Here is a 22560-nt window from a genome sequence, read left to right as displayed (position 1 = left end):
GTTATTTGAACCCCAGGGGTTTATTGTAGCAGATGCATTCCAGAAACCATGCCTGGAATGGGATGTGAAGCTTCAACACTGCTCCAGGCCTGATGGACCCGGGCTATGAGGTTGCACCATGGCCACAAGCACAGCTTTTGGGTGGTGGAGAAGGTGCACTGAGAGACTGACGCTGTGCCTTTAATGGCCCCGGGCACCACCTGGCAGAGGGCACCCTCGACCTGCCGTCACCTACGGCTCGGGAGGCTAGGCGACAGTCCCAGAACAACCACAGGAGTGGTACGTGCCTGGTGCTCCTCCCAGGGGCAGGAGACCCCTCTCCTGGGCCAACCTCAGGCACCACGTGGCCTTCGCTCCTCCTGGGAGTGACTGGCTGGGAGTGGCTTTGGAGCTAACAAGGCCCAGAGTTGCAGAGCACAGGGCTCTCTAGAAATCCCTCTCCCATGTCGTGGGCTGGGAAACCGAGGCAGGGAAGAGGGAACAGAGGCAGAGCCCCGTGGCTGACCATCTGCTCTGCCAATTCTGAATGCCCAGCAGTGTCATTTTTAAAGCTTTATTGAGGTATAATTTACATGCCATAAAATTCCCCCACTGTGAGCAAGCATACAATTGCATGTTTTTTGGTAAACTTACAGATTTGTGAAGCCATTGCCACACTCCAGTTTTAGAACCTTTTCATCACCCCAAAATCCTCTCGAGCCTGCTTGCTGTCAGCACCCAATTCTACCCTCAGCCCCAGGCACTGCTGGCATGCGCTCTGTCTCTCCCAATGGCACTTTTCATGGACGAGAGGTGAACATCCAAACCTAATCAGGTACCACGCAAGCATCGTGGGTATTCGACCCGCGAGCACTGGCGCCCATGCTCAGAAGGGCTCCATGCGTGGGGTTCAGAGCTCTGCAGTCCTGCCCCTGCAACCTGTGGTCACTTTTTCTTTAGTCTATGTTTTGTAAGCACCATTCAATGAGGCTGAGCCGCATGTTCCAGGTGTGGAGCCTGGGCCCACACACAGTCCTACCTCCCGCCCCTTCCCACTGATGTCCTTGGTCCACACTCTGGTCCCCACCCTCTCTTCCCAGGGCCACTGCCCGCCTCTCCCAAAGCAGTGACCCAGTCTTAGCAGGGGGTGGCCTGCCTTCCTGAGTCACTCTCCATCCTGGTGGCAGCCTGGGCCCCCTGTGGTGAGGGTCACGGTCATGTCTGGCATCACGCAGCATCTTGAGTGTAACCAGGAGACGACGGTCTCCCATCCTGGGCTGGACGGTCGCTCGGCAAAGTCAGTCCCTCACACAGCCTCAATCCAGGTCCCACATGTGCCCCGGCTCTGAGGTTCAGCCTGTAGGCTGATGGGGAGAGAGGTGAATGGGGCCGGTGCTGACAGCACATATGCCAGGCTGTGGAGTGGGGTCCAGGGTGCCTGCGAGGGTCTGTACTCCCCAAGTATCCCACGCCACCAAAGGAGCGTGACATTCAACATCAAATAACCCCGTGGCTGCTGGTCACCCCCATCTGCACCCTCCCTTTACCTCCCTGTATCCTGCACATCTCAGAGGACAGCTCACTGCACCGGAGCACTTTCGGGACTATGAGGCAGCTCCCGTGGCCTTCCTGGCCTCAAGGTCTCCCTGACGTCTCTTGGCTCTGGGCTCCATCCACCCAGCCAAGTGTTGTTGTTGCTTGTCCTGAACACCAGGTCATTCATGAGAAGATACGTCTTGTGAGTGCTGAGACCTTCACGTGCCCAGCCAGGAACAGGGAAGAGCAGGCATGAGGACAGCCTCATCTCCTTGTCGCACCAGGAAATCTTTGAATTCAGATTTCTAATATCAGATGACAATGATCCAGGTTCATGTTTAAAGCAAATATCTCTTACTATTGGCTGTTTTGATGAACTTGGGGCTTGGGAAGTCTGCAGACACTGTCTCCAGGCAAAGACCATGAAGAAGGTGAGTGGGTGAGGGCCAGGCCCAGGCTCCCAACACAGCCTGTGGGCAGACGGACGTAGAGCTAGGAAGGCTCCAGTTTATGTAACGGAAAGTACATATCCATCCCTCCCTCAAACACAATAAGCTGACATCCATTTCCTAAGGGCTGCTGAGTTCTGCCAAGCAGCAAATAAATCACCCGCAACACCAGCGACAGGACAGGGAAGGAATCTGAAACTGCAGGCACAGTGGCCTTGGTGCCAGGAGACATCGCTGTCTGCCACGGGCAGGGGACTCCGTGCCATGAACACCCCTGCCAGCTGGAGCTGGGCTCTGCAGAGGTCTTGCCCGGGTGGGGGCCCTTGCATAGCCCCTCGGAGCTGCCCCGCCAGAGTGAGGCACAGAGGCAGGGGCAGAGTGCAGGGTTTCTGTTGACACCTGCCATCATCAGGGTTTGGACAGACAGCATGCTGGGTCATCGCCAGGCCAGCCAGAAGTTGCATTGGATTACTGGTCACCGCAGCACTGTCCACGTCACTCCAAGAGACCCAGTCAATGGCGGAGGGTGAGCATGGAAAACGGCCTTTTGCAATCACTTGCTCCAGCCCTCTTAGACACAAAACCCAGAGTCAGCCTCTTCCCATGCCACCCTGGCCCTGGCATTCGCAGTGAGGCAGCAGATGTTACAATCCAGTTAGAGATGGCCTTGGTGGTCTCACTCAATTCAGGTCCCGCCCAAAGATAGCCTGGAGCAGAACTGCCCCCTCCAGGAGGGCAGCTGAGCCATCGGCCTCTGAGGGACTGAGAGCAGGGGCCCTGGGCTCCTGGCCACCTGGGCTTCCTGGATCATATCACTTGGTCCCTCAGGGTCACAGCAGCAGAGGTAGGATGACAAAAACCCATCTGCAGCTGCCTTCAGACAGAGGCCAGAGCTCAGAGCTCACCACCCCTGCCCCCACATCCATCCAGGAGCCTCAGGTGGAAGCTGTTCTCTCTCACTTGACAGGTGTTGGGAGGCTCAGATTCCCTTGCAGGTGGAAAAGTGCTTTTTCAATCTCCAGCCCCACCTGTGAGCGCCGACCTCATCAGCATTTCCCGGGGCTATAAATAGACCTGAAACACAATGAAGGGATCCAGTTTAGCGAAAACGGCTGTGGACCTTATGTCACCTGAAAAATGCTTTGGTAGGGCAAATACTATTCTGAACTCTGTCCACTTTATAAGTGTGGACGCCGCCATGACCCTCTCCTAGAGTGCACGTTTGAAGGGTGGGTCCAGAAAAATAGATCCAGATTGCCTGCTGGATCTAAATTTTAGACACATTTTGACTGGCTGAGCATTATTTTTTAGAGTGTAGACAGTACATATTTAATAATCTAGAAATCCTGGTTTCTCTTGATAAACCAGAAGATCTGGCCACAAAGGGCTCAGTGTTCCCCAGGACAATAAGCTGGGTTCACACAACTCTCTGGGGGGGGGCTGTGTACTGCTAGTCCCTGCCGACTGGGCCACATCCAGTTGTTGACACCAATTGGCCATACCGTTTTCATCAACGTCCCCTGAGAAGTGGTTGTGAGCCTGCAGGACTTAGTTAACTGCAGGTGTAAAATGGGACATGAACTCCTGGAACTGCCTTCTTCATAAAAATACATTATTAAGGTATAAGTTTTCACAGTTTCTAAAAACAGCTGATCTTTTGTGGCTGTAAAGTAGGACCCACACAACTACCTATGACTTCATGTTATTGATTAAATCTATGAGAGATTGATCACAAACATTCAACTGCATTAATCTATATTAGAAATTTGAGAACTACCCCCTCCCCAAGCAGTTTTCAGAACCTGGATCCCCCCATACCAAAGGGCCTAGATCATAATGTCTGCAGTAATGGGCTTGGCCAATTGGTGTCAACAATTGGATGTGGCCCAGTCAGCAGGGACTGGCAGTACACAGCCCCCACCCAAAGAGCCATGTGAACCCAGCTTATTGTCCTGGGGAACATTGGACCCAATGTGGCCAGCTCTTCTGATTTATCAAGAGAAACCAGGATTTCTAGATTATTAAATGTATTAAATCAATCCGAACTCTAAAAAATAATGTTTAGCCAGTCAAAATGTGTCTAAAATTTAGATCCAGCAGGCAATCTGCCTGTTTGTCACTTGATAAAAATTATACAACCAAGACCCCTAGGCTTCCTGCTGCATCCTGCACCCTGGTCCCCTGGGAGAGCTTCATGCTGACTGTCCCCTCCTCTCTTACTCTGTGGCTTATTCCCCTGTACACTTTCCAGAATTCCATGAACCTGCACAGATCAGACAATCTCCAGATTGTCTTTCCAGATGGTCAGGAGGGACAGAGGGATCAAACCATCCCTGACTACTGGGGATTCACAGGCTGCCTCCAGAAACAAGGACACCTGGGGCTTCTAGAAGTAGTCAAGAGAATGTCATTTCACAGATGCAGGGTAAACCAAAAAATATTACTTTGTTAGTGTAATTGGTAGGAATGAGAGAGCAACATTTTTCCTATTGGATAATGTCATTTGCAGAGGCTCAAGGAAATCACAGTCAGAGTGTGGGCACTGCAGTTGGACCATCTGAGTTTAAAACTCCTCCGTGAAGCTTACTAGTTATATGAACAAATCTGTGTCTCAAGTTTATTTACCAATAAAATGGAGACAATATTAATATTTATCATATCATTGTTAGGAGGATAAATTGGCTCATGTCAGGTTTTTAGAACACTGTCTGGCAATGAAACCCTCAATCAAGTTTGTTTCCCATAATCATTATTGTTATTTCTAGACACCACTCCTCCTTTCCAAGTCCCCAGGAGTACACAGGGACAACAGCAAAGGAACATTTCATTTGCTGGGTTCTGGCTTCATGCCCAGCTGCAGGGCACACTGGTGAAAGGGCTTGTGCCAACCTAGCACCCTGGCTCATACCACATCTCAAACCAGGTCATGACATCTTACCCCATCTCACAGGGAAAGTGAGGGGCAGGGTATCAAAGGGAGACGAGTATCTCACAGCCCACCAAAAGAAGGCTTGGAGAGGTAGCCCTGAGTATCCCTCTCCCACTGCAGAAAACAGTGACCCCATGGTCCCACTGCACAGACCCAGGAGTGGGTCTTTTTCCCCAAAAATGTCCTCTGCACAGTTCCATGCTACTGTCCTGGTCCAGACTGACAATTCAGGGAGGGGACTGGAGACAGTTGGCAGCTAAGGAGGGAGCACCACCAGCCTCAGGTGCACAGAGCTGAAAACCTGCCCACCAGAACCCCCCCCAGTCAGTCACCAAGTCCCTCAAGCCACATTTCCCAGCCCTGTCTGAGGATTGGAGTGGTTGTGTGACTCATTCTAGCCACTGGAGTATGAGCAGAGGTCATGACCACCATACCAAGCCTGGCCCACAGTCACCTCTCTCTCCCCCAAAACATCTCTTCTCCATCCTCCCTCCTTCTGTCCTCCCTCCTCCCCTCCTCCTTCCACTGCTGGCTGGATGTCCACACTCAGGGAGACCTCGGAAGCCAGGGGTTCAAGATGGCAGCATCTCCATCTGTGCCTGGAGCTTGGCCACTTCTGACTGGACTTCATGGGAGCAAGAATCGCATCTCATTGCATTGAGCTGTTGAGGTTTCTAGGTTTATCTGTCACAGCAGCTTGCATCCCACTGTCTGGTAGAGCAGGGCTGCCTCTGTCCTGCAGGTACATCCCCAACTGCCCCAACCCTGTGTGGAGTCGGCTTAATATCCCAGTGCCGAGCCCAGTGGTGAAGGGTGTGGACTTCAGGGTTGGACTGGCTGCATCCAACCCCAGCTCTGCCACTGCTGCAGGCAAATTGCTTTAGCCCTCTGTGCCTCAGTTTTCCTGTCTGTAAAATGAGGATCAGAGTATTTCCTCCCTGCCTAACAGTCATTGGAAGGATGAAATGAGTTCAACCTGCAATGTGTTTACAGCTATGTGGGGCCAGTAGTAAGTGCTAGGCAGGGGCTTCCTGACAGCATATTTCATTTGTAGAGATGAGAAGCCTCCACACCAGCCGTAGCTGTCACCGTAACACAGTCATGGTTCTTTGTGTTTCCTATTAGTTAGTTTTCCTCACACTCAAGGCCCATTTTCTCAATTTAACAGGAAGTGTCCACTGAGCTGGGAGGTCATTGCTGGCCCAGCCCTGCCAGGCTACAGTGTGGGCTCCACCCCTGCCAAGACTCCTACCTTTAAGCTCGGATATTGATCAAAGATGTAGCCTCTGAATGGAGGCAGCTCCCGGCTCCAGCCTCAGCCACAGGCTCATCAGACAAGATGATCCCTGCCCGACTGGTAAGGTCCTTTAGGGCCCTTAGTCACCTTTTCTATCAAGACATCAAGCCAGAGTTATCACAGGTGATCAGAGAAGATGAAAAACTATTAAACATGGAGGAGAAGGAGGCTGGGGTCTCAACTTGCCTCCCAGGGCTGTAAGGACAGTGGTTTCTAGCAGGCATCAGAGCTTCCCTTTGCAATAGGTGTTTCCTCACCCTAAGCGTGAATGGCTAAGGGGAGCCATCCATGCTTTCAGGTTAAAGTCAAGGACACATCTCCCGAGGGATGCTCTACACAGCCCTGGCCCGGGACTCTGGCAGACTGTGTTTGCATTAATGCCCCTTCCAGGACCCCTGGGACAGAAAGAGGTGCTGGCATCGAAGGAGGGCATGACTGTCACAGAGTCTCCAAGGGGGAACTCCAAGGCGGAAGTCCTCGCAAGAATTTAAAACGAGGGCCTTGCCTGGAGAAGGGGCCACGCTGAAAGCAAGACTTGGAGTCCTCAAAGGAACGACGATGCCTGCAGCTCCAAGTGTAGGCTTGTTTGCTGTGGGCATCTGAAGGCTCCTGCAGCAGAGCTGGGCTGTGACCCCCGGCCTGAGCCAGGATGCTGTCACAGGTGGGATGGTGTCGAGGGGGGACAGGGCTAAGACTCTCTACCTAAGGCTTGCACATGAATGGCCTGATGGTGTTGAAGGTTGGCTAGCCGACGCAGACCTTGGCTTTCTTGTCCAGCCTAAGTAATCAGTGTTAGTGTCCTGGGGCCAGTACAGATAAGTACCACAAACCAGGGAGCCTTTAAAACAATAGAAATGGATTTCTTTACAGTTCTGGGGGACACAAGTCAAAAATGAAGGCATCTCCAAGGTTAGTTCTTCCAGAAGCTCTGGGGGACCTGTGCCATGCCTCTCTCTCTGGCTCCTGGTGGCTGCTGACATTCCCTGGTTTGTGGACACATTGCCCCGGTCTCTGTCCCCATGTCACATCTGTGTTTGGGTCCCTCCCATCCTTATGAGGACACTGGTTATTAGATTCAGGACCCACCCTAAATCCAGAAGGACTCGATCTCAAGATCCTTAACTAATTACATCTGCAAAGACCCTGTTTCCAAATAAGATCACATTCTGAGGTGCTAGGAGGACATGATTTGGGGAGCTAGGAGGTGAACAGCATACTGTCACCCGTGGAACTGCAAGCAGGAAGAAAAGAGGAGGCTGGGTATGAGGTGCCAGAGACTGACCCAACATAGAAGCAGAGGGAAGGGGGAGGAGGAACCCTCCCAGAGGGCAGGAGGCTGTGCCTGGGACCCTTGGAACACCAGGACCAAGACCAGTGAGTCTTGGGTTTTGGGTGTGCCATGCACAGAACTGGATGGGAAAACAGGGAAAGTTGGAAGCCAGCGTGAGCTCTGATGTGGGCGAGAAAAGAAGGGAAAGGTGACAGAACAAGGAACAGAGGGCAAGACCTGCGTTCTGAGTCCAGAGCTGTTTTCAGTTTTCTCAGCTGTTCATGAAGGGAGGCGTCCCCTGTTCCTTCTACCTCCCATCTCCTGAGAGGCACCTGAATGCTGCCACCCAGCTGCCCTGAAAAGAGAGGACCCCTCTTCGGAAGCTCCCAGCCCAAGAAAAGAGACTGGGTTTCCTGCATGAGCAGAAGGGGGAAGCTGCCTTTGAAGAGCTGTCGGACCTGTCAGCCACATGACTCTGAAGCCGTGTTGCCCTTTGGAGGCAGCAGGAAGGACGTGACACGGAGGATCCCTGGAAAGCGGGTAGGTGCAGAGCCACACCAGCTTCTGTGACAGCAGCTAAAAGTGTGCAGGACAGACTCATCCGTCTCATTTCTTGACCCAAAACCACAAAGCCCATCTTGAAATAGACACCGTGTGAATAAAGCCAGAAAGTCGAATTCCCAGAAGGAGAGTGTGCGTTTCCTTGAGCCGCCATCACGGGGACAGCACGGAGAACCCGTTGCTGCTCCATAAGCAGCACGTGGCTCCCATTACGCTTTGATTCCTACACAAAAAGATTATGAGAAAGCGCCGGTATGTGGGAGACGGCAGCTTTCTAGATCTCGAACATTAGCCTTGTTAATTTTTCAGAAATGCACGGGGGGCTGTGACAATGGGGAAACGACTGCAGATATGCTTTACTGCAGCTCAGCTCTTCCCCAGTTTTAAATGCCACCAGAGCCTCGGCCTTCACGTTTATCACAGGCCACGGCTCTTTCATCATAGGAGGGCATTTTCTTTATTGCATTGTGGTTGACACGTTTGCGTGCAGCTTGATTTAAATGTCCTAGTAAAATCCTAAAAGATGAGACAAAAAATCAGGGTAGGCAGCTGAGGCGAGGCCCCTGGTAGCAGCTGAGTTATAGTGCCGTGGTTTTAAGGGGGCCCTGGATCCGTTTCCCTTCAGTCCAGCCTTCCCTGAGCTGGAATGCTCAGTGACATGAATTGGCCACAGTAGCAGAGGTGGTAGGGGTGCCTACTGACTTCCCCAGGAGCTGGCAGACAGCCCAGAGGCCCCACGCCTGCCACTGCCGCGTCCTATCATGACCTTGCTGTTATTCCATGTTCATGTCTTCAGAGTTTGGAACGAATGAAGTTGCTGTGAGATTCACTTACATAAGAGACAATACCCTGTCAGTCCTTGGTTCTAGCAGGGAGGATGAGACACCCGGGACACAAAGGAAAGACGGTGAATCGCAGAGCCACCACCTGAGGCCAGTGGGACCAGGTGCCCACCCAGGGAGGGATCCCGCAGGGTCAGGACCGCCAGCAAGCAGCGGGCTGCAGCCCACAGTCCAGCTCAAGCCTTCCTTGCTGAGTGACATAGGGGCTCATTTCTTCTCAAGAGAATTCAGTTCCTCTCCTCTGTCACCATGTTTTCCACGTCATTGTCTTTCCATCTGACTTTCTGGAAGATTTCATCAGCTTTCTCCACCAAGACTTCGACCACAGCTGGCTGTTGTTCTGTTTCAGTCTTGGCTGTTCTTGCTCTCAGCTGTGTCCTCGCACGGCACCCTGTTCTGGGTCCGGGAAGGCTCCACCCTCCTGTTCCACAGAGGATGGGAATTCTGGCTTTTTTAGGGTTTTCTTCCTGCTCTGTGTGTTGTGTTCATTTCTTGCAAGGTCAGCTATGTATTTTTCTGCCTTTCTTTCCTTTCTGTAGTGGATTTTCTGAAATACAGGCATAGACAACCCAGGATCACTGGCTATTTTGAAGAATGAGGCAAAGGAAATGCCAGTTGGGGCACAGAGGGGACTGGTGAATACCAGAAAGAGGACCTCAGGGACACCTTTCCTCGGGGACATCAACAGCCACACGGGCTGCTTGGGGTCTCCCTGTTCATTCCATAAATAGCAATCTGCAGGCACAGCATCCTCAACGACCCATTTAATTTCTTTATGGAATAGCTGCCCCCTTCTTGTCTGGCTAGGGGAGATCAAAGTCTGACTGGTGGGAGTTCTGTGTCCCTGGTCAAGGGCAGGTTGGGGATGGAGACAAATCTGTGAGGAGCCAGGCTCAGCCCCCTCCCCAGCCCACGCTGCCCTGCCTGAGGCCGCGCCTGCTTGCTGGGGAATCCACACTGATTCCCTTTTGCTGTCTTGAGGCCATGTGAGGTGAGGAGAGAAGCCTGGTGCCCTGAGCCCGGCTGCCTTCATCAGCTTCCTCCTGGTCTCAGCTGTGCATCCAGAAGTCCTAGGGAGCATTTTTGGTTCTCATTCAGGCCAGAGGAACTTCCGCCCGCACTTGGGAGAGGTGGGAGCAAACGGGAAGCAAGCACCGGGCGGAAGAATGTGGGTACGCCCGCCCCCCCCACCAACCGCAGCCCACCCTGGCCTGAGTCTCCTCCTGGGAGCTGAGACCCGCCCCCCGTCCAGGGTCTGTGCCACCCCACTGGGTGGGTGTTCTTCAAGCATTGCTAGGACTGAGGTTCAAATCCAAGCTAGGGTCCTGACAGCGTGGAGCCCAGGGAATGCCGAGGCATCTCTGGGCCTCAGTTTCCTGAGTTTAAGTTGAGGATGAGGATGGCAGGAGAGAGGATGATGTGCTTGGAGGCTTTTCCGGGGTGTCCAGCTCCGAGCAAATACTCACTGAACAAACGAATGAGGGAGCAGCTCCTGTCGTGCCGCTGAGCTGGGCCAGGGTGAGCTCGGAGCAATCCGGTGCTTCTGTAGGTGGTTTCCATGCACTTCTGTGGATGGGTTTACACGGATTAAGTTCACAACCTTGAAGGCAGCTAACAGATGCCCTAGATCTGCTGGGACCCTGGGAAAGAGGAACCTGCCTGGGCCACGAACATGAGCTTGATGAGCTTCGTGAGCCTTGAGGGGTGCCACGGTGGAAGGAGAGCTTGGAAGTGGGGCTGGCCCCAGAGAGCCACCATCAGCAGGGCTCAAGCTGCCCTGGGAGGGAAGCTATGACCTCGCCACTCCCAGGAGCGGAGCTCGGGCCCAGAGGAGAGAAGGAATTTCTCCTAAGGTCCTGGTGCCATGGAGGGAAGACCTGGATTTGGACTCAAGCCCCCTGGCCCCAGAGCCCAAGCTCCTACTGACTAGACTGGACAAGCAGCCCCACTTCTGCTCCAAACCAGGTGGTCTGGGGCAAGCCATGCCCCTCCCAGGCCTCAGATTCCTGGTGCAGGAACAGGCAGGTCTGAGGGGCTGCTCCATCCTCATGGGACTAACAGTGGGATCCTGGGGTTTGGTGCAGCACTCGGCACAAAGCAGGCTGTGATGGGTCATGCCTGCTGCCTGGGGTGTGACCTGAGAAGGCTGGACCCTGCCTGGGCCCAGGAGTGGAGGTGAAACACGGGCACCTCCCCAGCCTCCTGCCAGCATCCGCTCAGGGCCTGGGAACAGCGCTGTGAGCCGGCCGCACCTGTGCTGGAAATCGCCCTCAGGCTGCCTAGTAATCAGTTCCACGGTTGGATGCAGGCCTGTGCTGTGACTTGAAGTCAGTCGGCATGGAATACGTTTCCCGTGTCGAGGCTGGGCCTGACCTCCCTTCTCACGGTAAAAGAGGAAGAAAATTGCTTCTTTGATGGCATTTGTGATAGGCTGGAAAGCGCACAGCGGTGTGAGCCAGGAGGCGCTGGCCGGATTCCCACACTGGCCGCCTTCAGCACCCATCTTGGGAGGGAAAAGGGAGGGACCGCCTTATGTCCCCACATCCCTGTGCTCCAACCGCAGCCCTCCAACCCCTATGGCATGGTGCTAGAGGGTCGAGGTGGTGGGGTCTCGATGTCCCAGGGGCAAGTTATCAGGCCTGGTCTTTATGGCAGGCACTGAGGTGACAGGACAGGTGGAACCCTCACAGCGGACAGATGCAGGAGGGGGTGGCTCTGTGTGCCCGAGGGCCTGTGTCCCCGTGCCCAAGGGACTCATCCACAGCACATGGTGTTAGGCTGAGTCTGTGCCATCTGCCTGGGGCTGTGCAGTGGGAGGTAGCAAAGGCGGGTTCCAACCAGGTCTACCCAGCCCGCCCATCCCTCCTGGGGCCCAGCCACCAGGCCCTGCCCTGGCCACACACAGCATCCATGTCAGCTGGGATTTTGGGGTGAAGACCCCCAGGAGGCAGCACCCCTGCCCCAGGCCTGCTGTCCTGGAATGGCTGAAGCTGACTCCCATGGGTGATCTCAGCAACACCCCCAGACCTCACACCAAGCAGCCTGTGTGCTGCAACCAACCTTTCTTGGGGCCCTTTTCTGAGTTCACGCCGTCTTTAGGCCAAGTGCAGCCAAGAGAAAAAGCTCATCGGCCTCGCACTGGCCAGTTCTGCTCGCCCTGGGCTCCCGGGCCCTTCTCTCTGACCTCTTTCTTCTCGGTTGTCTGGAGGCAGCAGCTAACCCCTTGTGCCCCTCACACAGCCCCTCAGACACTGCCTCTGTGGTCCCCAGATCAGCTCCACCACAGGGTCCCCCACATCCCACCCCTGTCGATGCTGGAACAACAGATGCCCTGGACCACGTGTGGCCGTGTGTGCCACAGGCGGGGGGTCTGACCAGCAGAACGTGGGTGCCCATGGACAGACTCCTCCCCTCTGTTCTGTGGCACTTCTCAGGGGACAGTCTCTCCCAGGAGGCTGAGCAACCCCTGTACTCGCCGGGGCCCAGCTCCATCACCTGCCTGAGTGTGGCTCCCTCCCTCCCTGCATCCCAGGCCTGCCCACCTCCCTCAAAGTTAGCACCAAAGCCTGATGCTCAGGTTCAGCTTTCTGGAGGGCTCAGGCTTTCCCCCTTGACAGGGAGTCCAAATGCCAAGTAGCCCAGCAGAGGGGCTCTCTGGAATTAACACCGAGGCCTACAGCTTCTCCCATAGGGAAGGGAGTTTGCTCTCAGCTAATTCCAACCAAGTGGTAAGGAGGAGACGCCAACGCCTGCAAAGACCCCTGAAAGGTGGCGGGTCCTGAGGCCACACTGGTGACGGGGAAGGTGGATCACCCGGAACAGTGACCATACTCACCTTTGCCTTTTCTTTCCCCACAGGAGCAGGGACCGGGGCTCAGCTGTGGCAGGACACCCACCACGTGCCCATGGGATGCTTCCAGGTCCCCTTCTAGACCAGCAGAAGCCCAGGACACCTGACTGCAGCTGGACCAGCACGAGGGGTGGGTGCCATGAGGCCGAGTGGGGGGCCCAAGGTGGGGGGGGGTCCCTTGTCAAAAGCCAGGCGGACGTCTCTCCAGGTGTGTGTGTGTGTGACAGGGTCAGGTCGGAGGCAATGATCAGGGTAGGATCACAAGGCAGGCGTGGGGGTATAGCACTCACCCGAGAATGCTGTCAGAAATAATCATGGCGATTAGGACGATGTGTTAATTCAACACATAGCTTTGAGTGTCTGCTACGTGCCAGAAACAGACAGTTCTATGTGCTGGGGATAGCGCAGGGAAAAGACCTTTGTGAAGCGGCTGGAACTGTGCTGAGAGTTTCACACGCACGGATTCTCCCAGTGCCCAGGTGAAGTGGGGCAGCGCAGGGTGCTGTCTTAGAGTGGACACACCAAGGCCTGGCAGGGTGCCTGTGGCTGTGACGTGGCAGGACTCAGACCCCTGCCTAGATCTGCCTGTGTCCAAATCCCCTCTTTATCCCTTGGTTCTGCTGGAGCTGCCTGTGGCCATCTTCGTTCTTTGGGCTGAAATGACAAAATACCAAAAACTGGGTGTGTTATTAACAACAAACATTTACTTCTCATGGTTCTGGAGGCTGGGAAGTCCAAGATCAAGCTGCCAACAGGTTGTATGTCTGCTGAGGGCTGCTTCTTGGTTCTTAAATGATGCCTTCTCACTGTGTCCTCCCATGGTCAAGGGGCAAGGGAGCTCTCTTTGTCTTCTTTTATAAGGGCACTGATCCCATTCAGGATGGATTTGCCCCCATGACTTTATCACGTTCCCAAGGCCCCACATCCTAACAGAATCACATTGGGGATTAGACTTGAACACATGAATTTTGGGGACACAAACATTCAGGCCATTGCAGTTGCTTTTCCTAAGCCTCCAAAACGTCCCTCCTCACACTTTCTGGATGCCCGTCCTGGGTCAGGCTGGCAGAGGCTGTCGCTGGGCATCCCAAGGAGAAAAGCAAAGGGGGCTGGTCATGTGGAGGTGGGTGCCCTGGGGTCAGAACAGCAGGAGGCACACGTGCACGGAACAGGGGGTCCGAGCTGGAAGAATACCTCAAACACCTGCCTCTCCATTCCACACCTTTCGGACAATGGTCACTAACATGCCCCCTTCAGGGATAGCACCAGCTCTTACATCTAAAGGAGGTGCAGTGCCCAATGCAAGCAGGAAGGACCTCAGTTCTCCAGTGCAGATGCTGCTGCCTCTGCTGGGCACTGGCTGAGCCAACAGTTGGGCCATGACCCAAAGCCTTGTGGTCTGTGAGATGCCCAGCGGCAGGATGCTGCCACGCAGGGGAAGCATATGAAACAATAAGGAAAGTACATGTGGGTTGAATTGTGTCCCCCCAACAAAATAAGTTCAAATCCTTATCCCTAGTACCTGTGAATGTGACCTTATTTGGAAACAGTTTCTCTAAAGATGTTATCAAGTTAAGATAAGGTCATCCTGGAGTAGGGTGGGCCCTAAATCCAATAGCATGGATACTTGCATATAGAGACAAGGAGGAAATACACACAAGAAAGAAATCCATGTAAAGATAAAGGCAGAAGCTAGAGGGGTCCATCTACAAGCCAAGGAACACCAAGGGCTGCTGCCATGGTAGGAGCCATAGAGGGGAGAAAGGAATGCACCCTCACAGCCTCCAGAAGAATCCCCTGCTGACACCTCAGTCTCAGACTTCTGGCCTCATGAACTGCGATAGATATAATTTCCATTGTTTTACGTGCTCCAATTTGTGATAAGCTGTTAGGGCAGCTCTAGAAACAAATACACATTTGCAGGGAAGTGCAAGCCGAGTGGGCCCCACTGCAGAACGTCATGGGTCAGAGACTTCCGCTTTGGTGGCTTTGCCATTGTTGAATACAGGTAATTAATTTATCGTTTGATAAAACTTTTTAACTTTGCAGTGAATCTTTTCAGCACAATAAGCTTTAAAAAGTACAAAATTAAAAATGTTGCTGTTTTTAACACAAAGTTCTATGGCATTTATTTCTCAGTGACGATGAATGTGTGTAAGCTGCATGAAATGTTTATTGACATGTACCATTCACTGTGGAGCCATGGTGATAATCCTGAACTTATAAAAAGCAGAAGACACAAATTTGCTGAAAATGTATCAGCATCTACTTTAAAAAGTTAGTTGTTATTCATAAAAAACTGTGACCAAAAATCATAATGTAACACATGCAGATACAGAAGGCACATTTACATATATTCTATGAAGCATGACTTTTTATTTAGATCAATTCATTCTTGTTCTAAATTAATTTTGCTCACTTCAAATTCTAAGCTTCCGTGTGCACACATGAAGAATGAGGCCCTAGCTGCTCACGTGTGGGTTCCAGTAACAGAAGAAGGGCTTCACAGACCTTCTGAGAGGCCAGCTCTTCAATTACTCAACCAGTACCATGAGATGCTGTGAACAGCAAACCCACTATGTTAATTCCATTAAAGGATTCCAATTTTCAAAATTTAATTTATGGAATCAAAGCAGGGCCTTGAGAAATTTATCCTCTTGGAAGTGAAACATTGGATATTATTGTAGATGCAATTCAGTCAAACAATTCAACATTGAGATAAAGTTAGTTGTTTTGCAGTGATAATACAAAGTTTGGTGAAGTACAGCACTATGGTAATGTTCTTGCTAAACTAAGAAGCCTCAGGACATGTCTTAGTCCATTTTGTGCTGCTATTACAGAACATGTGGACTGGGTAATTTTTAGAGAACAGGGATTTATTTTCTACAGTTCTAGAGGCTGGGAGATCCAAGGGACCGGCATCTGGTAAGGGCCTTCTTGCTACATCATCCCTTAGTGGAAATTGAAGAGCAAAAGGCATAAGAGAGAGAGAGAGAAGGGGAGAGGATCAAACTCATCCTTTCATCAGGAGACCACTGTCTCAATAACAACATTAATTCATTCATGAGGGCAGTGCCCTTGTGATGTAACCTAGCACATGAACTTTGGGGAACACATTCAAACCACAGCAGGATGGAAACCAGGAGTTGGTTGTGGTGCAAATAGAATCCACAGTTTTGTCAAACAAGGTATGATAGTCTACCAACTGAAATAGAAGTCACAGCCATCAAGTTTTTAAATTATGTATATTTATATATATCATTTTGTGCATGTGTAAATTTGTGTGTGTGTGTATGTGTGGAGACAGAGAGAGACAGAGAGCGAGTCAGTCCTCCATATCTTCAGATCTTCGAATGTGGAACCTGCAGATATAGAGGTCTGACTATAAAGGACTTGAGTATCCTTGAATTTTGGTATTTACCAGAGACAGAGGGGCTAGAACCAATCCCCTGTGGATACTGAGGAATGTCCATATATGTATGTATGTGTGTATGTATGCATTTATTTAAGGCTCCCCAAAGAAACAGAAGCAACAGTAGATAGATGATGATAGATAGATGATAGATAGATGATAGATAGATGATAGATAGATAGATAGATAGATAGGGGTAAATAGATAGATATGTGTGTGTGTGTATGTGTGTGTGTGTGTGTATGTGTAGAGAGAGAAAGATTTATTATGGAATTGGCTCAAGTGATTATGGAGGCTGAGAAGCGTTACAATCTGTGTCTGCAAGCTGCAGACCCAGGAAAGTTGTTGATGTAATTTATTCTGAGAAAGAAGGCCTGAGAACTAGGGTACTGATGTTAACATCTCCAGGGCCAGAAGAAGATTAAATGAGTTTTCCCAGATCAAGCAATGAGGCAGAAAGATAGGGGCAAATTTCTCCTTCCTCCACCTTTTGTTCTATTCAGGCTCTCGACAGATAGGATAATGCCCACCCACACTGGGGAGGGAAATCTACTTTACTGAATTCACCAATTCAAATGCTAATCCCATCTGGACACACCCTCAGACGCACCCAGAAACAATGCTTAATCCGGACACCCTGTGGCCCATTCAAATTGACACATAGACACACACACATACACACACACACACACACACACACACGGAATGATTGAACTATAAATGTTTTATGGTTACACTGATGTTGTATAAATATACATATCATGGAAATAAATCTCTCCCCTTATTACCTACCATAAATTTAATTTTAGGAATATGTGAGTTCTGTAAATCAACCTAAATGTCCTGCAATGCTATCAATGATATATTATAAAAAACATTTTGAAATCTTTGTTTAAAGTGTTAACTAATTGGAGTGTCAAAGGACTTCAGCAAGTACAATTATTGAAAACAAAGCCATAATTGGAAGGCATTGAAACTTAACTAACTAAAAGAAAGAAAAAGACTTTAGTTTCAATCATGATGAAGTAGCTTCTATTTCTCTGATTCTCCTGCCAATAACAATCATAAAAGCTAAAAAAATTGTTTTTCTAATTAACTAATTTAAGATACTGAGAAGAAACTGGAAGGGATATAATTATTGAAATATGGGAGAGTAAACTGGAAATGTTAAACTCTTCAGAGGAAAAGAATGCCTTCCTCTATAATTTTTTACCCACAGACAAGAAAATCAGATTCACTGGTGATTCAGATATCAGAGTTAGCAGATAAGGTTTTAAAAATAACTATGATTAATATGTTAAGTGCCAGGGAGAGATATACAAAATGGAAGACAGAGAATTTCAACAGGGATTAAAATCTATAAAAGAAGTCAAACAGACATTCTAGAACAGAAAAAACACAATATCCAAAATCAGAAAGCCATTCAATGGATTTAAAAATAGCCTGGACACTGCTGAGAACAGAGTTGGTAGACTTGAAGATAAGTTAATAGAAAATATCCAAGATAAAACAGAGAAATAAAAGAAAAAAGTAAAGAGTCAAACAGAACATGAAAGATGTGGAATAATAGTAGATGGTCTAGTGGAAGCCAGATAATAATGCAATGATATTTTTAAATAAAGGGGTGGAGAGGGGATCCTGCCAACCTAGAAATCTATGTTCCGAAAAAAAATTCAAAAATGAAGGTAAAAATAACAACACTTTCAGACAAACAAAGGCAAAGAGAACAAATTGTCATCGGACTATACATCAAGAAACAGTAAAGGAAATTCTTCAGATTGCAGAAAACAATTCTAACTGGAAATTGGAATTGCAAAAGGAACACAGAACTGGAGAAAGAGAAAATATGTGTACAAATATGAGAGATGTTAATTGCGCAAATCAACAATAGCAACTATGTTTGCCAAGCTTGTAAAATACATGATACGGTTTGGCTGTGTCCCTACCCAAATCTCATCTTGAATTGTGGCTCTCATAACCCCCACATGTCATGGGAGGGACCCGGTGGGAGGTAATTGAATCATGGGGGCGGGTTTTCCCATGCTGTTCTCCTGCTAGTGAGTAAGTCTCATGAGATCTGATGGTTTTATAAAAGGCAATTCCCCTGCACATGCTCTCTAGCCTGCCACCATGTAAGAAATGCCTTTGCTCCTCCTTCACCTTCCACCATGATTGTAAGGCCTCCCCAGCCATGTGAAACTGTGAGTTCATTAAACCTCTTTTTCTTTATAAATTACCCAGTCTTGGGTATTTCTTCATAGCAGTATGAAAATGGGCTAATACAATACATAGTAGCAAAAGGACAGAAGGGAATGAATGGAATTACATTCCTGTAAGATTCTTCTTTTGTCAGATCTGGTACCAAGAAGCAGATGTTTTTTTAAAAAGTGAGACTTGCAGAGATGTATTGGGGATACACCTGTGAAAGACAGAGGGGAGGGCAAGGGGGTTGAGTGCATAGAATCTTCAGACCATCATGTTGGTCTGACACCTGTGAAAGAAGAGAGGAGAGGAGGAAGGACTGGGCAGGAAGAGCCTCAGACTGTGGTCTCAGCCAGGCTGCAAGGGAGCCCCAGCAAAGATTATCTGTCAAAGGAACCCTGTTGGCAGGAACAAGCTAGCATTGCACTCCTACCAAGCTCCATCATTGACTGGGAACAGACTGGGGAGGGGAACGAAGCCTTGGCATGACACTATGGTGTGCCTGCAGGTGCACAGCTAGAACCTATCCACCAGCTACTTTCCTGACAGTGGGTTCTCTGAGCCCCCTGAGAACCCTCAGAGCACCATGGCCACCACACTTTGTTACTCTGAGTGTGATAAAAGCAGTACGTCCAGGTAGATCTAGTAAATCAAGGATGCTTATTGCAATCTCTAGGCAACATCTAAAAGTAAAAAACAAAAATGCACCTTTAAATGTCCAACAAAATTCAATAACTACAACAGCACTTTATTAATTAAAAAAAGGAAGAGAACAAAACAGATGGGATAAATGGAAAGCAAATAGTTAGACTTTATTGGTAATTATGTTAAATGTAAATGGAATAAAATTAAAGAAGAAATCGAACACATTAACTTGGTGAAAGCTGTAGCCATGTATCAGCTTTAATTTTGAAATTGTATGGCTTTGCTTTAGTATATCTCAATTTGTGGGAAAAATCTTTCAAGGGAGCACCTATTTTTAATTGGATAAATTTATACTCTGTACCAGAATGGAATTAAATTGAGAAGTCTTACAGTTTTGCATGATCTAAATATGGTGAGAGATTCAAAAGAACCATAAATAGACACAATTTATTTGACAAGTTTTATCCTATCTTTGCCAAAAAAAATGTACTCTGAATGGAGGCATAAAGATAGTATCTATGGAAACATTTGGCCTGAAATATTTACACACTTATATATGAGAAATAGAATTAAGATTATCCTCCATTTAGCAGAAATTATGCTGCATTTACTTGATACCTCAGCATGGCTAGAGAGAATGTTTTCTCTAACATACGATGGGCAGCAGAGTCCATTGAAGGTGTCTGTAATTTCAAATTTATTAATGATAAAGCAAAAATTTAAAGAAGATTGTAATTTTATGAGGAGATTAAAAAGATGAGAGATAAATTATGAATTTCATGAAATGAGAAATGGCTAAGCAGCAGATTCAAGTATAGTATATGAATACATATCAAGAATAATCTGCTTGGCTATTTTTTCAGTGTTCAGATATCCAATATAAAGATTATTTTGCTTTGATGAACACGAAAATACATTATTTTAAACAGGAATTTTATTTTTGAAATTTATTTATTCATAGAGCTATTTTATGGATTCAGTAATGTAATCAATTTGCTGGTTAATAAATACATATTTCAAACATTGCATATTTTTATCATTTCTACTCTCTTTACGCTGAGGACTGTCCTGTTTGAACAGTGGTTACTGTGCCTCGTGTCCCTGGAGACCCAGCAACGAAAGCTCCATTGGCCACTGGAATGGCAGAGGCAGATGTAGATGAGCTGATGTGTGTCACCATGGCGAGGCTGTCCATCTCAGCCACAGCACCATGTCATTAGAAAAAGCAATTAGAAATGAAATTGGGGTGACTGAGGCAGGTCTGCCCCATGCACATCAGCAGGCTGGAATAAGATCCCTTCTTGGAAAACTCTGGTCAGGATGCAGGATTGCACCCACTCCAGACCCCAAGAGTGTTTCTGCAATTGGAAAGGCCAGTGTGGCCAGGCAGGATGACACGGAGTCATGAAGGTTGCCGTTGTTGTAGCCAGAAAGCACCACAGTGACAGACGGGATCTTGTTTGTAAGCTCTACAAGATGTTTCTTTATTATCAAAACCCAGCACCTCAAAGTATTTATAAAGAAGGCAAGTCAAAGGTAAAGAGATACATTACCAAGAATCTGTGCTTCCAAAGATCAAAGTTCATCTTATCACTCACAAGTTCCTCTATTATTTGAAAAGTTTACTCACCCTACTTGGAATATCAAGCAGCAGTTGATTGGGTTTACAGCATTTTCTACCTTTACCCTTTGCAAACTGTCTGGATGCAAATGTCAAGATTGAAATGCCCAATAACTTGGATCTCTGGATCCAACAAACAAGAACTTAGTGTGATATTTTTAAATTCTGACTTGAATTAAAGTGATGGATGGGTCCTCTTAGCATAAACATGTGGTTATCCTTTCTCTCTTCTCTTTCCCTTTCTAATAAATATCTCCAGCACTGGGGAAGAGAAAAAACACCTTGATATTACTTACTGCTCTCATGAGTAGTCATTGGCTATGCTAGCTTGTATTTATTCTACATCAACAGAGCCACTGTTATTAAAAAAAGCCTAAGGAAATCAGTTAAGATCTAAGCGTTAACATGACCGAAAAGCCAAGGATCAGGCCATCAAGCTACTTTAATTTAGTTGCTGTGCTTGAATTTTCATGTTGTAAAAGTGTTGCATAGATTAGTGTTGTCAGTATGTTGGTTCAGGTTCTTGAGTTCGTCACACAAAAGAATTTGAGAGCGAGTTCAAAGTAAGTGTAGGCAAAGAAGTTTATTGCAAAGCAAAGGTACACTCTGAGAGGCAGGGTGGGCCGCTCAAAGGGAGAGACAGCAGCCAGTGCCTTAAGAGGAATTCCCGTTATGGGAGCTGTGTATGAATATTCATAAAACACTGGTGAGGTCAGGTATGCAAAGGCAGACCTGCGGTTGGCGCATGTGCTCAGCATCTACATGATCTAACACGTATCCCATGCATCACTAGCATATGAAATCTCCACCTGTGGATGTGTTTTGACTACTAAAATGAAGAAAAGGTCACTATAAGCTAAACCTTGAGCCTAGCACATGAGGGACACTGGAGAAGTCCCTGGCCACCCCCACAAGGCAAGAATTTATAGCTAATAGCTTCTTGGGCTTTTGGTGGTGGTGGGCTGGAGATTGAGGAAGCTACATCAGGAAAAAGGGGCTTTGTTCTCTTTCCTGGGCCAGGGATCAGGAACAGGTAACCATCTGGCAGGCGGCTGGTATCCTGCAAGAGCGCTTACCTTGCAAAAGAGTCAGGTGTTGATGCATGAAGGTGCAAGGAAGAGTCTTCTAGGCTTCCCACAGGGGGACCCGTCAGTATGGCCTCCTAACGTTACTCCTGCCTCATTAGTCGTGTTGGGAATCTAACCCCACAGGGCTCCTGCTGAAACCACTTGAGGCTAGGTCTCTGTGTCCTCAGTGCCGAGGGACACGGACATTGGAGGGAATACTTGATGTCCAGCATGAGGATGGCCTCAGGAGAGTAGGATTACCTCCTGGGGGTGTGCCACAGCCGGCCTCTGTGTGGTCTTTGTCCCATGGCACCAGGCCACATTTCTGTAGGGCTTCCAAGTCTTGGACAAGTGATTTTTTTCTAAAAGAGAAAGTCATTGTTGTATTTTTGGAATTTCAACAGTTGTAGGCATTAAGGACAGTGGAGTATGTAATATTGTACCTGTAGGCCCTGGCCCTGGAGCACGGCGTGACAAGCAGGTCTGAGATTGAGGGGCTGGGCCCTCTCCAGGCTCTGATTCTCCGAGCAGCACTTTCTCACCCTGCCCCAGAACCCAGGGGCAGCGCCACAAGGCCCAGCCTGAAATTCACTTTATCTGTGAGCAGCAGGAAGCTGTGAGCCTCTGTTTCCTGGCCTGGAAAGTGAAGGAGTGGAACAGGGTGACCTCTGAAGTCCCTCCCAGGAGGCAGCGTCCTGAGAAGTCCAGGAGGTGGGGGACAGGCTCACTCAGCAGCACCCACCCCCACTTCCTCACTTTGAGAGGCAGAACCAAGGAATCAGTGGGTCTGGCCAGGCCTCAAGTACGCTGGATGCAGGAGAGAACAATGATAAAAGAAAAGAACATCCTGGAGAAGGGGAGAAAGAGAACACAGAGCAAGCATCTAACAACGTGTCTCTC

This window comes from Hylobates moloch, unplaced genomic scaffold (assembly GCF_009828535.3).
Source record: "Hylobates moloch isolate HMO894 unplaced genomic scaffold, HMol_V3 SCAFFOLD_1, whole genome shotgun sequence".
Lineage (NCBI taxonomy): Eukaryota > Metazoa > Chordata > Mammalia > Primates > Hylobatidae > Hylobates > Hylobates moloch.
The sequence above is the reverse complement of the archived record's forward strand: the minus strand, read 5'-3'. Positions refer to the sequence as shown.